Genomic DNA, 11,033 nt, shown 5'->3' on the forward strand with positions numbered 1-11,033 from the left:
AAGACAGCAGAACTCTCCTATGCCAAACTCCACTCTTCCTCATAGTATTAGGGCATGATGGAAGTGGGGAGAGATGGGCTGGGAACAGGATGGAGTGCTGCTCCCCTACAGCAATTCTTAGCTGATGCATGGTTTTTAGGGTCCATAACCAGCTGCTGTAGGTAGATAAGAACAGCTCTCAGCCTTCTCCAATTTACATTTTGGCTGGGGCAGGTTGAGAATCGGGGGCAGTTTCTTTGGTACCACAAGTGTCTCTTGACACAGGATTGACAAAGTATTGACATACTTGACAAAGTATGAGTATTCTTATGTTCAAATTATTATCTCATCACATTCATAGGTTAATTCCAAGACCTTATGTAATACTGTTCTATACTAACTGCTTGACATCAGCTGCTAACAGTCTGAGTTTACACATAGATTAAAAATTCTCAAATTACATTAAAATTTGCAGACTAAATTATACATTTTCTCTTTTAAAGAAATAGTTTGTTTTGAAATAATTACAGTTGCTATGATTGTCACATCTCTAAGGATATGTCTACACTGCAAAAAAAACCCACCCATAGCAGCGACTCTCATAGCCCATGTCTATAGACTCAGGCTCTCAAGGCTCACGCTACAGTGCTAAAAATAGCTATGTGGACATTCCAGATTGGGCTCTGACCCACTGCCTTTCCTCGGCTTCAGAACCTGAGCTCCAGCCCGAACTGCAACATCTACATAGTTATTTTTAGCACTGGAGTGCGAGCCTCAGTCTGTAGACTATGGCCCTGAGGCTTGCTGCCACAAGTTTGGAGGGGGTTTTTGTTTGTTTTTTGTTTTTGTTTTGCTGTGTAGACATGCCTTAAGTGACCATCAAGACATTATTTTTTTGTAAATTGAAACAACCTTCTCAGACTTCTTGTTCTGTCCAATGGTCTCAGAAAATGTGTCCTGTCATGATTTTGAGAAATTGTACATATTCCAGGAAAATAAATTTGGAAATTACAGAGCAGTCTGGTCCTCGTCCCATAAGTTTGTTATGGGAAAATCTGAATTGCACTGAGCTCCAAAGTCTGCAAAGCTTTGCCTATGTTTGAGTTTACCCCTCTGCTTCTGTCACCTGCCACTCATTTGTTTCTATGTTCATGGTGGTGATGATTTGGCTCCAAATTTGATTAAAATTTTGGGGGGAGGTTAGACCAAGGGGGTATCATTGGGGCCTGTCTACTCTGATTCCATTTTAATTTTCTTTTAAACTTGCACCACTGTCAAACTGAGCATGCTGGCTTTACTGTCAGTACCTAAAACTTTGCCTATGTGTAGAGGCAATGCCTAAGTTTTAATTAGAGTGTTGTGTATTTTTTCATCAATAACATATATGGAAATGATAGAAAATCCTCCTACAATGTTTAAGTAGTTTTATAAGCAAGGAAACAAAATTAGAGCATATAAATGGTAAAAAGTAAAATGCTAGACTAGATGGACCATGGGTCTGATCCAATATGGCAATTCCTTTGCCCCTAAATCAAAACATTAAACTGAGTCACAGTTTGTGGTGGTAACTGCTAAATTACATTTTTAAAGTACGGCTGTATCCTACCACTGACATCCATCTGTAGTGATTGCTGCTGTTTGCCCTTCATGCTTATATCATTGTCGTCTTTAACCTATGGCAAACAGGTGTCTGTGGTGCTTTGGTGCTAAACTCTCTGTGAAGCCTTCAAATACATTTAAAAATAGGGCCTTACATATTCTCCACACCAGAGCTCTTATTTCAGTCTGTTTCTGTGCTCTAAAAGACAACCCTATATAGGTTTACATTGGTTCCTATTGAGAAAATTTTCTACAGCCACAGAAAATGTAGTGGTCTGAGTCCTTCTTTGTTTTTAGTTTCCCTTTTTTAGAGTCTGCCCAGACAGTTGTGATCAATCTCAGCATCCCCTTTTTGAAGATGAGTGTAGGATTATATAGAAACTCGGAATTAATGATTTAGAATACATGCTATTAATATTCCCAAATTAAGTTTTTGTTAAATTTCCATTCTGTTTTTTATATTTTAATTCCTGTTTTGGCAACTGCACATGGTATTGTTTTTAATAAGTAGGACTGGTCAAAACGTTTCAGAAGAAACATTTTCCCATTGGAAAATGAGATGATTTTTTTAATTGAAACTTCTATTGGGAAAATCTAATTGAAATGTGTTGCATTAGGTCAGCCTCTAATTAAACGCTTGTTTCTGGTCTGGTCAACGTTAATCTCTGCATCTGCCTGAGCTGCCATTGTGTTTCTTGGGAGTTGTGGTTCTTTGTTCCATGATGCCCTCATTCTTCCTTATGGATCCTGCTCCATGGCCAACCCAGATCTCCCAGAATGCAACTTTTCTCTCTTGTGTCTCAGGCAAAACATTTCAATTTGAGAATGTCAGAAAGTGTTGTTTCAAATTAAATTTTTGAAAGAAAACACTTTGATATTTCTGAATCTGAAATGTTTTTGTTCTGCAATTTTTTTTTTTTTTTTTTTTTTGGATATTTCAAATTTTTATCCCTACAAGGTGGGTGAGGTAACATCTTTTATTGTACCAACTTCTGTTGGTGAGAGAGTAGGGTGACCAGATGTCTTAAATTTATGGGGACAGTCCCAATATTCTAGGCTTTTTCTTATATAGGCACCATTAACCCCCCACCCTTTCCTGATTTTTCACACATGCTTTCTGGTCACCCTCTGAGAGAGACAAGCTTTCAAGCTACACAGAGCTCTTCTTCAGGTCTGGGAAGGTACTAAGAGAAGAATTTACTAAATTTACTAATATCTTGGGACCTACATGCCTACAACAGCACTGCATACAGCAATGTGAGTAATGCTGTCAGTTATGTCCCAATTCATATAAGGTGCAATCCTGTGAAGTACCAAGCATGCTTAACTTGTGGGATTGTGCCAATAGAGAACATTTACTTTCATCCTTTAAGGGTCATGTATTTCAGGTAATACTTAAGGATAAATATTGATCTTGCATTAATACAATACTTCTGTGACACTCAATATCCTGACCTCCAAATGCCTCTCAAATTACTTCATAATCACATTACAGTTATATACAAATACTTGAGTAACAAACAAATGCAGAACATAAGAGGATTTATTTTTGGTTTGTTTGCTATGCTAATGAGCTTATCTTTCAGACAGGGTGTTTTTTTCTTAATTTGGATGTGTGTTTACTACCTATCAGGAGGGACAGACTTTGGCTTGGTCTACACTACCCCCCCCAATTCGAACTAAGGTACGCAACTTCAGCTACGTGAATAACGTAGCTGAAGTCGAAGTACCTTAGTTCGAACTTACCTTGGTCCACACGCGGCAGGCAGGCTCCCCCGTCGACTCCGCGGTACTCCTCTCGCCGAGCTGGAGTACCGCAGTCGACGGCAAGCACTTCCGGGTTCGACTTATCGCGTCCAGACTAGACGCGATAAGTCGAACCCAGAACTTCGATTTCCAGCCGTCGAACTAGCTGGTAAGTGTAGCCAAGGCCTTTCTAGAGTAAAATGGGATTCCACATTCTTTAATCACCATAAGCATGTTGCCTTACCCTTTCCGGTCAACAATTTCATTAAGATAAACAGTAAATACTGTGTTGCAGAACCAATAACACTTTTGACTAATTTGATCCGGTGATAATTGCAGCTTACTTACTCTATGTCCAGAAGCTTTAAGGATAGAAGAATATGGTGGTGTTCTAGATTAATTCCTTTGTAGTGGCTTCTCTATGACACAGTTGCTAATATACATCTTTCAGGTTTTATAAAGTCTACAAGGCCTGAAATAACACAAGATCTAGGGTGAAATCCTGCCTCCATTGAAATGGGTGGTAAAACTTTCAGTGGGTTCAGAAGGGCCAGGATTTCGCCCTGGGTCTTCTGACAGCATTTCAGTTCCTAGATGGTCAGAGTGCCATAATTTTTTACTCCAATAAATTGATCCTTGAGGCATTTAGTTTGTGAAAAACAAACAGCAAGACATTTTGATTTGTGCATTTCTGGAATCCAAAAGCGCACAGCTCAATTCTTTGCTTACAAAGATGCCAGGAAGAGCCAGTAAATTTATACAGTCTTCATACTCTGTTAAATGTAGAAGTTAAATAAAAGGAGTGCATTTAGTCCATGGGCCTTTACAGAATTGTCTCATTCTGAGAAAATGAGTTATTTTGAATTGTCTTTATTTTTTTACAGGGCCCTTCATGTATCATTTCGCTTTATATGTTGTGACTGAAATGGCACTTTGCTTTGTTCTGAGATGCATTGCATTAGTAGCTATGTGCCAATGGCAACAATTGCATGGCTGAGTTGACTTGGCTACAATCTGATTGCACAGTTACGTTGCAAGGATAAACTACGTTTTTTGGTCCTAGGGTGTTGACAGCCTGTGTACAATTTGATGGTCCGTGGTGTAGCCCAAGCTTTCTCTGCTGTCTCATATTAAAACATATTTGGAACATCAGTATGAGATTAATGGCTGTCATGTTTGATTATTTTGTTCGATACGTATTTAGGATTTGTTTAGTAAGTTTAATCTAAAAAATTTTTGTATGATAAATAGCTGTAAGGTTTTTGGCGGGAACAGATGGCACTATTGGTGTCTCTGAAAAATCTGCTGAGTATATAGAGCAACAGAAGTAGGTACAGTGTCTCCTGTATATGAAGATCTATGGAAGTGACTAAGGGTACATCTATACTGCAATAAAAGAAATCCTTGGTACTCAGTTTCAGTCGACCCGGGTGAATTGGCTCAGGCTACGGCTGCTGGGGTAAAAATAGCAGTGTAGATATTTGTGCTGAGGTGGGAGCCTGCGTTCTGAGACACTTCCCTCCCCCCCCCCCCCTTGCAGGTTTTCAGCGCTTGGGCTCCCATCTGAGCCTGAACATCTACACTGCAATTTTATAGCCCCACAGCTCAAGCCCTGTGTGCGTCAGTCAGCTGAAGTGGGTCTTTTATTGCAGCGCAGGCATACCCTAAAAGAGCACGATTGTAAAATAGCCAACATAGAAAATAATTGGAGAACAGGGCAATTGGAGAATTAAGAATCTTGATGGTAAGGGGCAAAAATTACGCTTTTTGAACAAAAGGAGTCAGATCAGTTGCCTTGAGTACTTGGATTTTGCTCCAGTTGTATTTTAGTGCTGGTAACAGACAATTCTGAATAAAAAATGCTGGGGGTTTGAAGCCAATATTTTCACATGCTTACTGATATTTTAAATATATGAAGTGTAATACATGTAAGAATTGGAAAAAAAAATTAAAAGGGTTGGATTTCAAAATGCAAGGTTAAGGCATGACTAACCATTCTGAAATTCCTGCTCTTCCATCCTCATGAAGATATGTCAAGTAGTATTTAAGGGTTACTTTTTCCAGAGTATGCCAGCATTTTGTTGTCATGAAATAGGTACTTCGTCCATATTTCTATTTGGTGTGGCCTACTTTTTTTTTTTTTTTTTTTTTTTTTCCAGAGTATTTGATACTACAGAATTAGGAACTGAGAATTAGGGACTCAAATTTTATTACTTTGCAGTTACAGCATTTCAGATCTTCCCCCACCCCTCTTTTGAGTTTGACAAATAAAATACTGGATGCTTTTCTACAGAATGATGACTCTTGTTTTACTTAATCCTGGACAAGAGTCTGTTATTAATAGTTGAAAATGATTGACCTCCATGAGCAGACTTACAAGAAATGAGATAAAAGCCTCATGCAATGATTGATGATAAAAAAAAAGTAGATTTTTTTTAGATACCATATTTTCTTTGTTGCGTGAACAGAAGCTGAATGCTCTTTGAGGGAAAAAGCTTAGGGACAGGTCTGTGGTGCCATTGTCTGAGTTTACGTAGGGCCGCATATATTTGTGAATGAAGTAAGATGCGCTAGAAACCCCTCCAGAACTCTGAATAAGGTCAGTTCCATTAGAAATGCTTGCCTGACAGTCTCTATCCAATGATATGATGTTGACTTTTTGGCTCAGGGAAAAAACAACAAGGACATCCTCTTCCTCCTGTTCTTCAACATTTTCAGTACTTGTTTATATTTTTTGCTCCCACATCTGGTAATATCAAAGTTCACAAAAGATTTACATGTAGGCAGACTAGAGCATGCAAATCTTAAGTAACTTGAAAAATGTCATGGAGCAAAGAAAGGAAATGTAGTCTCAAGGCCTAGTCTTGTGCTCTAACCACTTGACCAGGCTCCCTTTTTCACTTATTCTCTTAGGCCTGGTCTACACTAGGCGTTTATGTCGAAGTTAGCGCCGTTACATCGAATTAACCCTGCACCCGTCCACACCGCGAAGGTATTTAGTTCGACATAGAGGTCTCTTTAATTCGACTTCTGTACTCCTCCCCGACGAGGGGAGTAGCGCTAAATTCGACATGGCCATGTCGAATTAGGCTAGGTGTGGATGGAAATCGACGCTAATAGCTCCAGGAGCTATCCCACAGTGCACCACTCTGTTGACGCTCTGGACAGCAGTACGAGCTCGGATGCTCTGACCAGCCACACAGGAAAGCCCCGGGAAAATTTGAATTTGAATTCCTTTTCCTGTCTGGCCAGTTTGAATCTCATTTCCTGTCTGGACATCGTGGCGAGCTCAGCAGCACTGGCAACGATGCAGAGCTCTCCAGCACTGATGGCAGTGCAATCTCAGAATAGAAAGAGGGCCCCAGCATGGACTGATCGGGAAGTCTTGGATCTCATCGCTGTGTGGGGCGATGAGTCCGTGCTTTCCGAGCTGCGATCCAAAAGACGGAATGCAAAGATCTATGAGAAGATCTCTAAAGACATGGCAGAGAGAGGATACAGCCGGGATGTAACGCAGTGCCGCGTGAAAATCAAGGAGCTGAGGCAAGGCTACCAGAAGACCAAAGAGGCAAACGGACGCTCCGGATCCCATCCCCAGACATCCCGTTTCTACGAGGCACTGCATTCCATCCTCGGTGCGGCCGCCACCACTACCCCACCACTGACTGTGGACTCTGAGGATGGGATAGTGTCCACGGCCGGATCCTCGGACATGTTAGCGGACGGGGAAGATGAGGAAGGAGATGAGGAGGACGAGGCAGTCGACAGCGCTCACAACGCTGATTTCCCCGACAGCCAGGATCTCTTCATCACCCTTACAGAGATCCCCTACCAACCCTCCCCAGCCGTTACCCCGGACACAGAATCTGGTGAAGGATCATCCAGTAAGTGTTGTAAACATCTAAACATTTATTTGTAACAGAACATGAATATTAACAATTTAAAAAATGGGTTTCTCATGATTAGTTTGATTAACTTAACGGTTCAGTCATGGGCAGTGCAACTATTTGAAAAAAATCTAGCAATGTCCGGTTTTGCATGATTGTCCTGCCCAAGCCGCTCTACTGCTTAGTCCCTGCTACTGCAGCTACAGTAAGATGCGGTCTATATGTCCGGGGATGGAGCAGAAATCCTCCTGGGACATCTCAAGGAAGCTCTCCTGCAGGTAATTTGAAATCCGCTGCATTAGGTTCTTGGGGAGAGCGGCCTTATTGGGTCCTCCGTAGTAGGACACGTTGCCGCGCCACGAGACTAGCAAGTACTCCGGAATCATTGCTTGGCACAGCATGGCGGCATACGGCCCTGGTCTTTGAAGGCTTTCCCGGAGCATTCTCTGTCTGTCGCTCTCAGAGATCCTCATGAGGGTGATGTCGCTCATGATGACCTGCTTTGAATGAGGTAGGGGAATGTTAGTGTTGGGACTGCTTTACCGTTCCTTTACAGAACTGTAACCGCTGGTTTGCAGCCACGCGGTGGAGGCGGGAGAGGGTCAGCCGAAAGGGATCGTTCCCGGGGACAGCCGCGAGGGTGTGGGACAGGAGCAGACTTCCTGCTTGCCGGATTGCTGGCAGCAGGGACCGACATTGATTTCAATGTGAAATGAGGCCATTGCTAATATTAAAGTTTTAAGCTGCCACGAATCTACGGCTTACCATGTCTGCGTGCAAGAGCAATTCCGTTGTCCTGACAGGGTTCTCAAAAGTGCTCTGCAAAACCCCAGACACTGAATGCGAAGGCCGAGAATTCGACCTTGTGCTGAGTGCGCATGTGATAGGTGCTGTGCATGGTCCTGTTCACAGAGAAAGACTATGTTCTTTGTTCACAACTACATTTATCTTTCTGAGGAATTCACTCCCTTTTTCCCATTCCCACAGCCCCATCTGCGACTGTCTCACAACCTAGCCTGTCATCACACTCCCAGAGGCTAGGGAGGATTAGGCATAAGAAGAAGAGGACACGGGAGGACATGTTCTCAGAGCTTATAGCCTGCTCCCGAGCCCAGGCAGCACAGCAGACCCAGTGGCGGGAGAACTTGTCCCAAATGCACCAAGCCAACATGGATCGGGAGGAGAGGTGGCGTCAGGAAGACCAGCAGGCGACTCAAACCCTGCTTGGACTACTGAGGGAGCAAACGGACACGCTCCGGCGCCTTGTGGATGTTCTGCAGGAACGGAGGCAGGAGGACAGAGCCCCGCTGCAGTCCATCTCTAACCGCCCTCCCCCGCCACCAAGTCCCATACTCCCTTCACCCAAAGTGCACAGAAGGAGAGGCGGCAGAGTCCCTGCTAACTCTCACTCCACCCCTGCAGAGAGCTCGAGCAGCAGAAGGCTCTCATTCCCCAAAGTTTGACAAGTTCTTTCCTTCCCGCCTGACACAAGCCCCCGTCCAAGTTTCACTTCCCAGTCCCATGTGTAGTTGATAATAAAAAATATGTTTCTGTTAACTACTGTTTCCATCATGTTCTTTTGGAGGAGGGGGGGGAAAGGGGGTTGGTAATTGGACAGGACAGTCACCTTTGGCAGGGTACATAGTAGGGGGCAGGCACAGCAGCAGGGCACATACATAGTGCAGTGATGCAGTGACTACTTACCCTGGTTAGTCTGGGAGGTTCTTTTCATGTTATGTGGTGGGGGGTGGGTTGCTCTGTGACTTTGTGTCAGGGGAGGGCAGTTAGAGATCTTAAGCGGCGGTCCTTAGGCAGGATCACAGAGCCACACAGCAGGGGATCTGTAACCGTCCCACCCCTGCCACAAACTCACATAGACCCCCCATACACACAGTCCGTATCAGGAGGGGTGACAGGCTCCGTTGAAAGAACCATCCCACCGCAGCGGAGCCTGTCAGTCCTTGAGGTTAGAAGCTGCATTCGCGCGACTACACTACACCCGCTCCGCACCACAGTCTGCGTCCCAGTTTTAAAAAATTCCCGCGAAAACAGTATTAAAGAAAACGGTGTGCTTTAACAAAGTAGAACTATTTTTATTTTGAAACGTGTGTTGGAAGTGGGGTGAAGGCTTCTCTGTACACAAAATTAGAAAGTCACAGGTTACCCTGCTCACTCAGGAACTTTGCTTTCAAAGCCTCCCGGATGCACAGCGCTTCCCGCTGGTCTCTTCTAATCGCCCGGCTGTCTGGCTGTGAGTAATCAGCAGCCAGGCTAATTTCCTCAACCTCCCACCCCGCCATAAAGGTCTCCCCCTTGCTCTCACAGAGATTGTGGAGCACACAGCAAGCTGCTATAACAATGGGGATATTGGTTTCGCTGAGATCACAGCGAGTCAGCAAGCTTCTCCATCTCCCCTTGAGACGTCCAAAAGCACACTCCACCACCATTCTGCACTTGCTCAGCCGGTAGTTGAAGAGTTCTTTTTCAGTGTCCAGGGCACCTGTATAGGGCTTCATGAGCCAGGGCATTAGCGGGTAGGCTGGGTCCCCGAGGATCACTATAGGCATCTCCACATCCCCAACAGTTATTTTGTGGTCCGGGAAGTAAATACCTTGCTGCAGCCGTCTAAACAGACCAGAGTTCCTGAAAACACGAGCGTCATGAACCTTGCCCGGCCATCCGACATTGATGTTGGTAAAACGTCCCCTGTGGTCCACCAGTGCTTGCAGCACCATGGAAAAGTAGCCCTTTCTGTTAATGTACTGGCTGGCCTGGTGGTCCGGTGCCAGGATAGGGATGTGAGTTCCATCTATGGCCCCACCGCAGTTTGGGAATCCCATCGCTGCAAAGCCATCTATGATCGCCTCCAAGTTTCCCAGGGTCACTACCTTTGGCAGCAGTACATCAACGATTGCCTTGGCTACTTGCATCACAACAACCCCCACGGTAGATTTGCCCACCCCAAACTGGCTCGCGACTGACCGGTAGCTGTCAGGCGTTGCAAGCTTCCAGAGGGCTATGGCCACTCGCTTCTGGACAGTCAGGGCTGGTCGCATCCGGGTGTCATTGCGCTTCAGGGCAGGGGACAGCAACTCACAAAGTTCAAGGAAAGTTCCCTTCCGCATGCGGAAGTTTCGCAGCCACTGTGATTCATCCCAGACCTGCAGCACTATGCGGTCCCACCACTCAGTGCTTGTTTCCCGTGCCCAGAATCGCCGTTTCACAGCATCAACATGACCCATTGCCACCGTGATGTCCTCGGCGCTGGGTCCCCTGCTTTCTGAGAGGTCTGTGCTACTCTCAGACTTCAGGTCATCACCGCGTTGACGTAGCCTCCTCGCCTGACTTTTCTGCATCTGCCTCAGGGCAACCTGTATGATAAGCTGCGAGGCGTTGAGAGCGGCCACAACTGCAGCGATGGTTGCAGTGGGCTCCATGCTCACAGTGCTGTGGCGTCCGCGCTGTCAATGACTTGAAAAGTGCGCGAAATGATTTCCCGCCGGCGCTTTCAGGGAGGGAGGGAGGGCGGGAGTGATGGACGGATGACGACAGTTACCCAAAAGCACCCTGGCCCCTTTTTTTTTTACCCAGAAGGCATTTGCGGCTCCACCCAGAATTCCAATGGGCGGCGGGGACTCCGGGAACTGTGGGATAGCTGCCCTCAGTGCACCGCTTCCAATGTCGACGCTTTCCCCGTTAGTGTGGACTCACAAAGTCGAATTACTGTCCTTAGTGTGGACACACACGTTCGACTTTGCAATATCGATTCCAAATATTCGATTTAAGTAAAATCGAACTACTCTCGTAGTGTAGACAAGGCCT

The 11,033-nt window shown here is 44.9% G+C and overlaps 1 protein-coding gene across 1 annotated transcript in view; it reads left to right on the forward strand.

Annotated features, from left to right (window-relative positions):
• SPIRE1 (spire type actin nucleation factor 1) overlaps positions 1-11,033 on the forward strand; it is a gene marked incomplete in the record, with an annotated part of 193,860 nt that overhangs the window by 20,745 nt on the left and 162,082 nt on the right.

This window comes from Trachemys scripta, chromosome 2 (assembly GCF_013100865.1).
Source record: "Trachemys scripta elegans isolate TJP31775 chromosome 2, CAS_Tse_1.0, whole genome shotgun sequence".
NCBI lineage: Eukaryota > Metazoa > Chordata > Testudines > Emydidae > Trachemys > Trachemys scripta.